Source organism: Amblyraja radiata, chromosome 18 (genome assembly GCF_010909765.2).
Source record: "Amblyraja radiata isolate CabotCenter1 chromosome 18, sAmbRad1.1.pri, whole genome shotgun sequence".
Classification (NCBI taxonomy): Eukaryota; Metazoa; Chordata; class Chondrichthyes; order Rajiformes; family Rajidae; genus Amblyraja; species Amblyraja radiata.
The window spans coordinates 22,245,379-22,260,171 of NC_045973.1; the positions used below are offsets into that span (position 1 = coordinate 22,245,379).

Consider the following 14,793-nt stretch of genomic DNA (forward strand, 5'->3'; position numbering starts at 1 on the left):
ACATATAGAAACGGGACGAGAATTTTAAAGATAGATAGATATATAGATAGATAGATGAGAATTTTAAAGATAGATAGATAGATAGATAGATAGACAGACAGACAGACAGACAGACAAAGATGCTGCTTGACCCGCTGTTTCAAATCGAGACCCTTCTTTAAACATCACCCTTTCCTTCTCTGCCTGACCTGCTGAGTTATTCCAGCATTTTGGGCCTATCTTCGGTGTAAACCAGCATCTGTAGTTCCTTTCTACCCTTTGGTTCCAGCACGTGGAGGTGGAGGTGGAGGGGGGAAAGGGGAGTTTCTTCAGGTTCCAGCGGGCGGCGGTGCAGGGCAGTGTAGGTGCAGTGCCCGCTGCATCCAGCAGGTGGCAGAGCCGACCGGAAGCGCCCTGCGGCCGGCCGGCTGGTGGCGCAGTCGCGGCCCCGGCCCCGTTTGTCCGGGCTCCGTGTTTCCCGGGGAGGCAGAGGCTCGCGCAGGAGCCGCTTCTTGTGATTCCAATCGATTTGCGCGTCTCTCCTTTCGACTGAAATCGGTTCTGGGTTTGAAATCGGTTGGTGGGGACCGAGCTGCGAGAGCTGAGGTAGGAGGCGCCGAGCCCGAGAGGGGAGGGGGGGTTGCGGGGTTCTGCGGCGACAGCGTGGAGGCGGCGGCGGCCTCGGCCCGGGCCTGAGACAAAGGTAGAGCCGGGAACAAAGGAGGCGGCGCCGGCCCCGAGGGACGCGGATCCCCGGGGACGGAAGGAGGGGATCCCCGGGGACTGAGGGAGAGGGGCACACCCCGGGGACGGGGTGCGTTCCCCGGGGACCGACAGGAGGAGGAGGGGGGGGGGGTGTGTTGGTGCGGTGCGATCCCATCCCCGGGGACCGAGAGGAGGGGGGAGGGGGTAGGAAAGTGGTTGATCCGAGGGGGGGGGGGGGGGGGGGTTGAACCCCGGAGGACGGAGCAGTAGGGGGGGGGGGGGTGATCCCCTGGAACTGAGGGGGGTGATGGGGGTTCCCTAGGAGGGAGGGGGAGGGGTGCTTCCCGGGGACCATGGGATGGGGAGGGGGGGGGGGGGGTGGTGGTGGTGGAAGATTCCACTGGGATTACATACGCAAGTTTTGTTATGAACATTTCATGTATCGTGATCAGGGGAAGTTTCATTGGTATTGTCTATGCCTCGTTTTCGGGACACATGAATTGCATGCAGTCCATGTTTAAATTGTGGTCATTATTATGTTGTACCAATCAGTCTGCATAGGAAAATTCTATAGACGACCATGAGATAAACAGATATGGCATTTTTGTTAAGATTAAAGCCAAAACATTTTCCTGCTCTTTGAATGCTGTAGTGGGTCTTTGATATTTATCTGGTACTTTGATGTCTCATGTCAACAATGGCTCCTCAGTGCAATAGTCTTCCGTGACCTGGTTTGACAGTTCCAAAAATCTGTAATTAATCGTTACTAAATGTTATTATTTAGATAGGAAGCCATTTTGCTGTCTTCGTTTGACTGAATTTCTGGCTGATAATCACAGGCCAGAAGTAAGTTTTCAAGTAGCTACCAATCTGGAGATATGTTCATACCTGACATCTCTTCTCTTTTATTTCATTGGATCTACTTTGTGATATCTGAACAGAATTAAAGGCAGACAATTCTAAGACCTTCTAAAACTCAATGGAAATAAAACAGAAATCGTGCTAATTGGCTCAAAGTCCATACTCTCCAAAACCCACCCGTTCACCATTTCAGTTGATGGCTCACCCATACCCACCTCCTCCCATGTCAAAAGTCTCGGCGTCATTCTGGACAGTACACTTTCCTTTGGCCCCCACATCAGCAATATCACACGCTCTACATACTTTCATCTCCGCAACATCTCCAGACTCCGCCTCTCCCTCTCCAAAGACAATACAAAAGTCCTCATCCACGCTCTGGTCACATCCCGCATCGATTACTGCAACGCCCTCCTCATTTGCACCTCCAATAAACTTCTTCATCGCCTCCAATGCATTCAGAACTCTGCAGCCCGGATCATCATCCGCACCAGATCATCAGACCACATCACACCCATGCTCACTCAGCTCCACTGGCTCCCTGTGCACCACCGGATTAACTACAAGATTTTACTGCTGACCTTCAAAGCCCTACACCACCTTGCTCCCCAATACCTCTCTGACCTGCTGCTACCATACACTCCTTCCCTGTCACTTCGTTCCTCCTCAGCTGCAATTTTAACTGTCCCCACAGTTAGACTCAGCACCATGGGTGCCAGAGCCTTCAGCTGCTCTGCCCCACATCTCTGGAACACTCTCCCACCTCCCATCCGTCACCTGGACACTATCGATCAATTCAAATCACAACTCAAAACACACCTGTTTAGATTAGCATACCCGACATAACTTGCACCATGTTCACCCTGATTTTAATGACTTAAAATGTTTTGTGTATTTTTTTATTTTTATTTTTATTTATTTTTAATCAACTTGATTTTAATATTGATAAATGTATTGTGATTTTATGTCCTGTAAGGTGTCCTTGGGTGACCAGAAAGGCACCAGCAAATAAAATGCATTATTATTATTATTAATTGACACCTTAATTTTAGGGATGTGTGTGAAATTCATGTGCTAGGTGAAGATCATTTTAGATTGTTCCAATGCATTAGCAGGAACTTCAACAATTAGTACCTTTGTTGAATGTAGTATGTAGACAATTAATATGCTTTGCTTCGTTTAAGGAATATAGAGTTGAAGTATCAAAATTGGTTTATACATTTTTTTTAAATGGCATTAGATGTCACTGAACAGAATGAATAAAATGGGAAATCGATAAGTCTAGGATGTTGCACATGGCTACCACACTGTTGTAGATTCAAGCACCTCGCTCCAGCAAGAGAATGATTGAAAAGGAGTGCATGATGTGCTACCTTTCAGGAGAGAATACTATTCCTAGAAATGCTGGCTCGAATGGTGTGAAAGAGTTTCAGTAAGGGTAAACTTGTCACAACAATATAGAATGAATTGAGAATCCAGTGTTGTGCAAAAATAGACAATTGCCATTGACCCATGATGAGCTGTTTGGGAAGGTTTGCTTCTATTTGGTTCTACAGTTGAGTTGACTCCTATTAATGTCTGTTAAAATTGTGAACTATTGATAATGTAAATAGACTAGTGGTGACTTGGCCTACAAAGGAACAGCACTTCAATTCTGACATCACCAAGCAATAACAAAGGGAATTGGAATCAATCACAAAAGCTAAAGTGAAGGAAAACTCCACGTCTGTCAGTATTTGCACCAAAATCCACGGGAGAAGACTCCTGCAAAGAGCTTGTGTTTCATTTTTTTAAAGTGCAATATGATCTGTGTTCTATGCAGAACAGATCTATGAAAAAATTACATACAGATCTATGAAAAAATTCAGTGTAGTCATACATTGCTGTTTACATTATGAATTTTTAATTATTATCAAAACCAGCCATTCATTCTCAACTGTTTTTTGGCCACAGCCCCCTAAGGAGCTCTTTCTAGGGCCCCCTGTCAAACAGGGATACAACACGACCAGATAGACAGAAAATAATTTATTATTAGACACCAAGAAAACTTGAACATCTGACAAACTGGATTTTTTTTTTTTAAAGACTGTATGAAATTAAACATAAATCAGGCCTAATGAGATCCTTGAGCTTGGTGCTTTTCTGCAAGTTTCATGATATCAGGCTCCAAATTAGACAATGGCAGTTGTGAAAGGCTGCAGAATCTTTCAGTCATGCCATATTCAGACTTGGTAGGAGTGTTTTACTGATAAGAAAAATGTATAATTGTGCTAACTGTCCTTTGTTCTAGGAGTGGGAGCATGAAAAGCACTGAGTAATATTTGTGCTCATTGAAATCTCGCCACTTCCGTCTGACGAATCAATCAAAGATTGCCATGGTCTACCTTCAACGTTTGCTTTTTAAGAAACAAACTTTCACAGAAAGGCAATATAAAATATTTGGGCTTTTTCCCACAGTATTGGAAATTTAATCGGCAGATCATTCTTGATCCAAAAATCTTTTTGAAACTGACTGAACTGGCGACATGCAGTTATATCACTGAAGATCAATCAAACTCTCTTGAATTTCTTCCTCAACTTGGGTGGGTTGTACTTCAAATGGATTCAAAATCCAATCTGGGATACAGATTTAACAGGTCATTAAATATTTCTTGCATATCCTTCTGTATCTGCTTGAGGTGTTTCACATAAATGGCAAGGTCATCGTCCTTCAGTGCCTCTGCGATATCTTCAGTTTTGGAAATTGTAAAAATTCCCGACATCCCATATTGTGCCAATAGACTTTGAGTTTCTTAAGGAAAGAAACAATGGCTTCCTTACAATCTACAAGGTTACTGTTTTTGCCCTGTAAGGTCTTGTTTAACAAATTAAGTTTCTGAAAGATATCTGCCAGATAAAATATGTCCGCCTTAGCATCAACAAGTCTTTTTCCATGCTCTTTATCAGACATGAAGGAAACTACGGTGTCCCATTATGTTCTCGCTTAAGTAACTTTTGACTTCTTCAAAAATAGACAGTCCTTTAGTATCTGATTTAATCCTGCTGGCAAACAACATCTCTTCCATCAGTTCATTTCCGTTCCAGAATCTCACATAAGCCATGAGAAGAGCGTAGTTATCTTGTAAAGTAGTTTTGTCAAATTGTAAAAAGAATTTCTTGAATTGTAATGAACTGACCAATCCCTCTTCAATGTCCCGTGCCTCTCATCGATTCTGGCAACAGTGGAATTACTCAAAAGGAATTGCCTGAATTGTTTCTTTGGCACTCAAATTAATGACATCAGATATTATTATGAACACTGAAGGCAGGATAAGCGACTCACCAATGTTATGAGCATTTCCAGTTTTAGCAATCAGCTTATTAATTTTGTATGATGCAACAAGACCCTTTTCTAATTTCTGTGATGTTTGAGTAAGCATTTGTTTCAGCGTTGGCCTTCTCAAAATATTATCAAAGTATTTTGAAGAAATCTAAGGGTTTGTCCTTCTCTGGATGAGAGGTATCCAAATGTTTTTTTTAATTTGCTTGGCCTCATGCTTTCATTTGACAATGTAGTCATGCAGTTCAACCACATGGGCAACGATGGGTTTTGTAGAGATGCGATGAAACCATACGATAAGTATTCCACCGAATACTGCCAACTTTTTTTTTCGCCAAGGAACTCATGGATAGAATTATTTCTGAAAATAATAAATATGTTCACATCTTAACTCAATGAAGCTACGAGAGTAAGTAAGTAAGTTTTATTTATATGGCACGTTTTAAGTCAACTCGCATTGACACCAAAGTGCTTTACATAAGATAAATAATAAGTTTCCATACAAACCATAGAAAAAGGTTAACATTTTTGTAAAAAATGGACACAACACATTATAGAGTTCAACATAAACGTCCCCCCACAGCAGAATCAAAAATTTCCACTGTGGGGAAAGGCACCAGAAAGTTAAGTCCTCTTCCTCGGGGCCCATTTGTGGCCTTGCAGCCAGTCCGATAATTTTCAGGGCCCTCTTGCCGTGAAGATGGAACTCCAGCGTCGGGTGAAACATTCCTCAGCGGCTTGGAAAGTCTGGAGCGGCTGCCTCCTCCCCAGAGACCGGGGCACTCGTAGTCCTCAGGTCGCGCCGGTTGGGGCTCCGACCCCGGCGAACTCGATCCCAGGCTCAGCGGCGCTCCGAATCCAGCGCCGCCCGCGGCCGGACGGCCGCAGCCACAGCTCCGCGATGTTGGGAGTCGGCGGCCACAGCGCTCCGGAGCTTACCGCACAGCGACCCGGTAAGGCATCACCTGCTCCATGATGGTGTCCTAGCCCTGCGTCGCCGCCGAAGCTGTAGTCCCGGCCGGTCGGTCCCGACAGGAAACGCCGCTCCATTCTCGATGGTAGGCCGCGAGGACGGGGCGAAGAAGTACTCGGAGGGATGCTGCCTCTCCGACCAGGTAGGGGACTAAGAAATAAAGTTTCCCCCTTCCTCACCCCCACCCACCACATAAAAGACTTCCAACTAACATTTTTTGACAGGACTTAAAATTAAAAAAAGGTGAAGTGACGGACTGCGGGCAGGCTGCCATACACAGACGGCGCCCACTCCTGCACGTTTTAAGGGCCTGTCCCACTTAGACGATATTTTTCAGCAACTGCCGGCGACAGTCACAGTCGAAGCAGGTCTCCGAAAAAATGGCGACTGGACCCCCCCCCCCCCCCCACCTCGACAATGTCTACGACAACCTACCACCTAGTCGACGTCAACCTATGGCAAGCTACCGACAACCGGCGACCCATTAGGACGTCCACCTACGACCACACAGGCGACAACCGAATTCAACCTACATCCACCCGCGACAAGCTACGACCCTATCGGAGACAACTGAAGACAATTCAGTTGCCGGTACCTGTTGCCGGTTGACGTAGGTAATTGCCAATGGAATTCACCGAAGTCATCACCCGGCGAAAACCTACACCATCTGGCGACAAACTGCGTTATCCTGGTGACAACCTACTGCAGCACCTACGACAGGAGAAGATAAACTACGTCAAGCCCACAGTAGCTGAAAGGCTTTGAACATTTCAAAATCCTGCGGCGACAAGAAAAAAGTTACGACTCTTTCGGCGACTTGAGGAGACAACTCACGACCATACAAGCATCACCCTGCGACCATGTAGTGACAGCCCAGTTGCCTGTAGTCGCCTGAAAAAAATCGCGTAAGTGAGACGTGCCCTTTAGTGACATGGGGAAACTCGTTACATTGTGAAAATTACAATTTCAACTGAGATGCATAATAATATAATATTTCAATTTTCCTTGTCATATGCATTTGCTGAAAACTGCCAAAAATGAAAAGAATAAAAAATAAAAGATTTTTGCTATTTTGTTCCTAGCTAAATTGACAATATTGACTGGGAAATGGTTTAGGAAGGCTACCTAACCATTTTTGACTTGGGAATAAGCACGCGAAATACAGATACACTACTGAATAAAAAGATCTTAACCGGAGCCTGGGATTTTTTTTCGGTGACTTCATATGCAGTAATAAACACTTTTCACAACCTACCTTAATGTATGATATATCCAAACGCATACACTATAAAGTTACGAGGCTAAAAAAGTCCTAGCAAGACACGCTGATCTTCGGAGAATGAAGTATGGCGATAATGGATGCGAGAACGCTTGATTGAATACGTTGAACCGGTGCAGTCTGATTCATGACTGACTCTGAAGTGAGGCTGTGCAAGGCTGTGGGAGGAGCTTAAGCAATGAATTCAATGGGCTCACCGATGGTGTGTTGGAAAGATTATAAATAGAAGGGAAACTATTGACTCCAATTAAGGTTGCTGCTTGGTATTTATTTGTTTCCGTTACCAAGGCCCCCCATAAACCCTTGGTGCTCCCCTTCTCACAGTTTTCAATCTGGCCCCCTTCAAATGTGCCAGTCCCCCGTTGAGAATGGCTGATCTAAACCACTGAATTCCATGACCTATACAACGTCTTAAGACCCTGTAATGAAATAAGATCAATTGCAAATAGAACATACAGTACAGCACAGGGAAAGGCCTAGAATTACCATGCTGAACATGATGCAAAGTTAAACTAATCATCTCTGCCAGCAAGTCATCCATATCTCACCATTCCCTGCATATCTAAGTGCTGATCTAAAGGTCTTTTAAACATTGGTATTTTACCTGCTTCCATCACCACCCTTGGCAGTGTGTTCCAGGCACCCACTATTCTCTGTGTGAAAAAATAAACTTGTCCCGCATGTCGCCTTTAAACTTTTCTCACCTTTAAGTTATGCGCTCTAGTATTTGACATTTCCATCCTGGGAAAAGGTTCTGATTGTCTACCCTATCTATATCTCTCATACTTCTATATACTTCTATTGTCTCCCCTCAACCTCCTTTGTTCCAGAGAAAACGTTCCAAGTTTGTCCAACAACTTCTTGCCAGGACTAAGGGCCTGAGCTAAAGGATGAAGACAGGCATACCATATGTCTTTACCATTCTATCTACTTGTGTTGCCACTTTCAGGGAGCTAGGGGCTGAACCCCAAGGTGTATCTATGCTGGTAAGCATCTTGCCATTAACTGTATACCTCCCCCTTGCATTTGACAACAGATCACATTTGCTTGGGTTAAACTCATTCTAGTATTTCCCTGCCCATTTCTGTAGCTGATCTACAGTATATCCAGCTGTATTGGCAGTTTTCCTTACAATCCACAATTCCACCAATTCTGGTGTTGTCTGCAAACTTATTAACCAACCCATCTACATTTACATATATATAGCTTTACATATATCATAATCAACAGAATTCCCAGCACAGATCCCTGTGGAATTCCACTGATCACACCTCCAGCCAGAATAACACTACCACCACAACCCTTTGCTATGTTCTGAATCAAAACCATTAAGTCACCGTGAATCCCTTGCTGCTCAGTGTTTTGATCAGCCTGCCTTGAGGGACTTTATAAAATGTTTTACGAAAATCAATGCAGACGCCATCCACTGCCCTATCCTCATCGATCACCCTCATCACCTTCTCAAAATAACTCAATCACATTCATAAGACGTGACATGCTGACTGTCTCTAATTGGTCTATTCTGCTCCTAATGCGACTAAGTCCTATCCTTAAGAATCCTCTCCAATGGTGTCTCTACCACTGACGTGAGGCTCATTGGCCTATAATTTTTTTGGGATGATCTCTACTTCCCTTTAAACTCTCCTCTTGTCCCACAGAATAACTTGGGATAGGTTCCACCAGACACTGGGTAACTAGCTCTCAAACTGCCCTAATGTATTGGTTTTCCCCGCATTGATCTTGTTGTCCTCCATGTCCATCTCCATGGTGAATTCGGATGCAAAGTACTTGTTTAGTACATCGCCTCCATCTCTGACTTCAAGCAGAAATTATTTCCTTTATTTTTGAGCAAATACCTTCGTTACCCACTTATTTTTATATACATATACCGTATTTCCCGGCAATGAAGACGCGCCTGCGTCGAAGACGCATCCCCAATTTAAGTTAAAATTTGAAAAAAGGATGGCGGGACAGGATCAAGGGTTTGGTTTAATCCAGGGGCCGGCAACATCGCCTGCGTGCCCCGGGACTGGCTGCAGTTCCCAGATCTCTCGCGTCCCCGGGACTAGCTACAGTTCCCAGGTCACCTGCCCTGGGACTAGTAGAGAGAGCCTGGGACGGAGCAGCCAGCCTTCTGCCAAGTCGCTACCCGCCAACCACTACCTCCACCAGTTGCGCCTGTGCCGATGGACACGGGGCTGGCGGGCGGGCCGGCAGAAAGTGCTGAGGTGGTGGCGGGTTCCGCTGTCTGGTCCCGGCGGCCGCTCGTAGCCACCGGGACTAGCTGCAGTTCCCAGATCGCCGGCTCCAGGACTAGTAGAGAGAGAGCGAGTCTGGGACAGAGCAGCCAACCTTGAGCCCTGTTCAGTGTCTAGTTCAAATCCATAAAGTTAATCCATGCAACTTGTATCACACTTTGCTGACACATTAGGAACAATTATATAGGAGCGTGGACATAATTTATCTATTAGATGTTAAGTTGCAGCAAAGAATGTAAAGGCCCTGTCCCACTTTCCCGTGTTACTCACGAATTCTCTTGAGTTTTCCCTTTGATTAAAACTCGGATAATTATGGTAATAGCCAGCCGTATGTACTCGGGGCTATTTTTTTTTACTCGTGGACATTTTTCAACATGCTGAAAAAACGTCCCGACTTACCTGATGCCCCGAGTACCTACGGCTGGCATTACGAGCCGCTACGGAATATCTACGGACTCGCTACGTACATTCTCCAAGTTTGAATCAAGGAGAAAACTCGGGAGAATTCGTGAGTAACTCGGGAAAGTGGGACAAGGCCATAAGCATTTGGTCCTTCAGTAGGAAATATCCCTGATAGCAGGTTATAATGGGTTCTAAGGGGTTGGCAGGACTAGGCACAAATTGCTCCCAGGTTTTGTGACTCTGTCTTTGATCTCAGTGCTGAAGAGGAACTTGACAAAGACCTGTGTGTCATCTAGTAATTGAAGGTACATGCTGAAGTGGCATAGAAATACCCTCAGAAAAAGTACATTTGAACATTCTCTGTGGATGAAAGATGTAAAAAAACACTCTTGCACATTAGGAGTAATTCTGAAATAAGAGCACCGCACCCTGTAGTGCCCTGATGCTAACATGGATTCCACGCGTCAGTATAATGATGGAGAGGGAACTGCAATCCCCTGTGTACCTGGTATCAGGACAAGATCCATGTTTCAAATACCTGATGTCCTTGCAATTTGAGCTGGATGGGCTGTACCTGCAGTGCTCTAAAACTTTGCATATGTATAATAGTTTACTTTCTTAATATAGTGCCAAACGCTAACATTTGTTTTGATTTCCTTTTCCTCCTCTGTTCTCACTTTTTTGCTGGTACCAGAATCATGACTTCACAACATACCTGTAGATTTTGGTTCTAAATTTCCGTCCCGAGTCTGGTTCAGTCAAGCACTGATTCAAACACTGTGATCCAAACTCTTCTTTATTTATAAACGGTACAGCGGGACCGGTCTCGGAACTCCTTTCTCGAGCCCACACTAGCCTCGCATGGTCAGTACAGGAGACAGAGACAACCGGCATGCCCCAACTGAAAGCTCACCCTTTTATAACCCCATCGACTAAGTGCGCGAAATTACTGGGGGAGGCAACCCCTACAAGCCAATAATCAATACCGACGCAAAATTACATTGGAAGGCAACTACTTTGCCCAATCAAAGATCAATATACATCTCATTCCTAACACACAGAAACAAAGTAGTTACACTCCTAGGGCATAAAGAAACATGCCAGGTGCAGGCCACTATCTGGGCCAATCACAGGTACCCACGGGGGGGGGGGGGGGGGGGGGGGGGGGCACTGAAACAAAGTTGAAACTAAGTAAGAACCTAAAATACCATAAAGCACTTAACACCCCGTACAGAGTGTCAACAGAAAGGTTACAGGTGCAGAAACGTCCTGCAAAACTCCAGACATTGTGGAGCCTGGTCCTCCCGCAACTTGCAAAATTAGGTCATCAGCAACTCTTTCTGAAGGAGGGTTTTGGCCCGAAACGTTGCCTATTTCCTTCGCTCCATAGATGCTGCTGCACCCGCTGAGTTTCTCCAGCATTTTTGTGTACCTTAAAATCTTTTTCACAGACAATGGTTCTGTCCCAAAGCACCCACATTTCTGATATCTGCATACCCAGATACTCTTCATTAACAGTCCTTTGGGATTAAGGATAACTTCATGAGGAGCTCCAATTTCTCATGCACCCTTGCAGAGGTAAACGTTTCACACCCATTGATTGGGCAAAGTAGGAAACCAGGTGTCTTATACCTTAATATCAGCAGGAGTACCGTACCCTCAAGTGAACATTGCAGCGGGAAGTCATGTTGCCATAGTATTATTCGCTACATTTTTACAGATAGTGTTATGTGCCATCAGATTAGAGGGTTGGTAGCACAGAGAATTTCTGACAGTTCCATCTAGTTTCATATTTAGTGTGCTCCAGCTGTTGAAAACTAAGCAATTCAATCAGAGACTTGGACAAAAATAAGTCAAGCTGCCAGAAATCACTTATTGGATTGGTTCTCCACAGTACCAATTGAAGAAGCAACAAGGAGTTGGGTGTTAAAATTTTGAACATGACGAGCATTTATTGAATGTATTCCAGAAAATGCTTAATGTCAGTGTTCAAGGAGACAAAACCGGAAATTTATCAGTTGAAAATTACTGACATTTTGTATAAGGCTATTTTTTGGGGGATTGACGATGGAAGATGAACACTGCTTATTAATAAGGCAGAATGCTGTGTGGTCAATATTTGTATTTCTGTAAGGGAGGTTTTGCCTTCTCAACTTTTAATATGTGACTAATTTAGTGACACTTGTTCAGATTGTTCTTGCAACTTTATCTGATCCCAGTGTTAATGGGACAGCTGGATTCTTTATCGGAAGCATACATTTTAGCTCTACAATCTGTCCCCTAAAATGGCACTTCTGCTGTTTTGGCTAAGCCAAGACCCATTTATGTGTCATTGGCCCTACTTGTAGCTAGGCTGACTTGAAAGTTTATTGAAGGCCAACTAAATTTTAGATTATTTTAGCCTCAAGTTTTATCTATTAACATACGCCATTTTTTAAATTGTCATTCTGTCCCATCTTCAAAACTTTGTCAGACTAGTCAAATTTGCCATTATGTTCTCTTCATTTTGATTCCTATAATCTCCCCTCGCCTTCCTTTCCCTTTTTCCACGTGACTTGCATTTCTCTATCTTTTCCTCCCTCCCTGCTGCTCATGCTGCTTACCATTCTTCACATTCCTCTCCTTCAACCTCAGAACCGCTGAGATCTCTGCACTTTTCCAAACCTGTGGTTTCTGGTGTGCTCCAATTTTAATTTACCCTTTAGCCATCTGAATTTCTTCCCTAAATCCAAGTCTCTTTACTCAACTTCAAGTGCTCGTTAAAATCTTATAGCTGGTGTTTTTCATTCATTGTCATAATTTGTCATAATATTGTGAGTGGGCTAAACTAGAGGTTTTAGATTAGATTAGATTCGTTTATTGTCATTCAGACCTTTCGGTCTGAACGAAATGTTGTTTCCCTGCAGTCATACATATAATTAAAAATGACAAAAACACACAATCAACACAAATATAACATCCACCACAGTGAGTTCACCAAACACCTCCTCACTGTGGTGGAAGGCAAAATCTTAAAGTCTCTGTCTCTTCCCTTTGTTCTCCCTCTGCGCCGAGGCGACGGTTCAAACTCCGCGGGTGGTCGCTGCCGCCACCACAGCTCCAAGAGTCGGGTCTCCACTGCTGCCGCCACGGTTCCGGGGCCGAGTCGGGTCTCCGCTGCTGCTGCCGCTGCCGCCACAGCTTTGGGGCCGCGTCGGGTCTCCGCTGCTGCTGCCGCCGCCGCCACGGTTCCGGGGCCGAGTCGGTTCTCCGCTGCTGCTGCCGCCGCCGCAACTTCGGGGCCGAGTCGGGTCTCCGCTGCTGCTGCCGCCACGGTTCCGGGGCCGAGTCGGGTCTCCGCTGCTGCTGCTGCCGCCGCAACGGTTCCTGTTCCGTGATTGTGTCTCCCCGCTACCCAGCTTCTGCTAGCCGCTGCCGCAACTTCGGGGCCGAGTCGGGTCTCCGCTGCTGCTGCCGCCACCACCACAGCTTCGGGGCCGAGTCAGGTCTCCGCTGCTGCTGCCGCCGCCACGGTTCCGGGGCCGAGTCGGGTCTCCGCTGCTGCTGAAGGGTGAAGGGATTACGGTGAATGAAAGGGCAACAGGATCATTTCATTCCAGCAGGATCATTTCATTCCAAAAAGGAAGAAAGATTCTAAGGGGAGTAGGAGGCAATCGTGGCTGACAAGAGAAGTTAGGGATAGAATAGAACTAAAAGAAAAGATGTATAACACAGCAAAGAGTAGCCGGAAGCCAGAAACAGAAGGAAACAAAACTGGCAATACGGGCTGAAAAGATGAAGTACGAGGGGAAGCTGGCCAGGAATGTAAAGAAGGACAGTAAAAGCTTCTTTAGATATGTTAAGGGAAAAAGAATAGCAAAGTCAAATGTGGGTCCCTTGAAGGCAGACACGGGTGAAATTATTATGGGGAACTAGGAAATGGCAGAAGAGTTGAACAGGTACTTCGGATCTGTCTTCACTAAGGAAGACACAAACAATCTCCCATAAGTACAGGAGGACAGAGGATCTAAGGGGATCGAGGAATTTTCATTAGGCGAGAAATAGTATTGGGTAGGCTAATGGGACTGAAGGATGATAAATCCCCTGGGCCTGATGGTCTGCATACCAGGGTCCTCAGGGAGGTGGCTTTAGAAATAGTGGATGCATTGGTGATCATTTTCCAATGTTCAATAGATTCAGGATCAGTTCCTGTGAATTGGAGGTTAGCTAATGTTATCCCACTTTTCAAGAAAGGAGCGAGAGAGAAAACCGGGAATTACAGACCAGTTAGTCTGACTTCGGTGGTGGGAAAGATGCTGGAGTCAATTATTAAAGAGGTAATAATGGGGCATTTGGATAGCAGTAAAAGGATTAGTCCAAGTCAGCATGGATTTATGAAAGGAAAATCATGCTTGACTAATCTTCTGGAATTTTTTGAGGATGTGACAAGAAAATGAATGAAGGGGAGCCAGTGGATGTAGTGGAGCTAGACTTTCAGAAAGCCTTTGATATGGTCCCGCACGGGAGACTGGTGACTAAAATTAGAGCACATGATATTGGGGGTTGGGTGTTGACGTGGAGAGAAAATTGGTTGGCAGAGAGGAAGCAAAGAGTAGGAGTGAATGGGTCCTTTTCAGAATGGCAGGCAGTGGCGAGTGGAGTGCCGCAAGGCTCGGTGTTGGGGCCGCAACTGTTTACCATACATATATATAAATGATTTGGAAGAGGAAATTAGGAGCAACACTAGCAAGTTTGCGGATGACACAAAGCTGGGTGGCAGTGTGAACTGTGAAGAGGATGTTAGGAGGTTGCAGGGTGACCTGGACAGGTTGGGTGAGTGGGCAGATGCGTGGCAGATGCAGTATAATATAAATAAATGTGAGGTTATCCACTTTGGTGGCAAAAACAAGGGGGCAGATTATTATCTCAATTGGGTTAGGTTAGGTAAGGGGGAGGAACAGCGAGACCTGGGTGTACTTGTACACCGGTCACTGAAAGTTGGCGTGCAGGTACAGCAGGCAGTGAAGAAAGCTAATGGAAT

General features: G+C 45.2%; 1 protein-coding gene across 1 annotated transcript in view; it reads left to right on the forward strand.

Annotated features, from left to right (window-relative positions):
- Positions 1–400: 400 nt before the first annotated feature.
- Positions 401–14,793, forward strand: part of LOC116983183 (helicase ARIP4-like) — a 91,730-nt gene continuing 77,337 nt past the window's right edge. The window contains exon 1 of the mRNA XM_033036809.1: positions 401–585. The gene's annotated coding sequence lies outside the window, so the exon portion shown is untranslated. The remainder of the gene's footprint in view (positions 586–14,793) is intronic.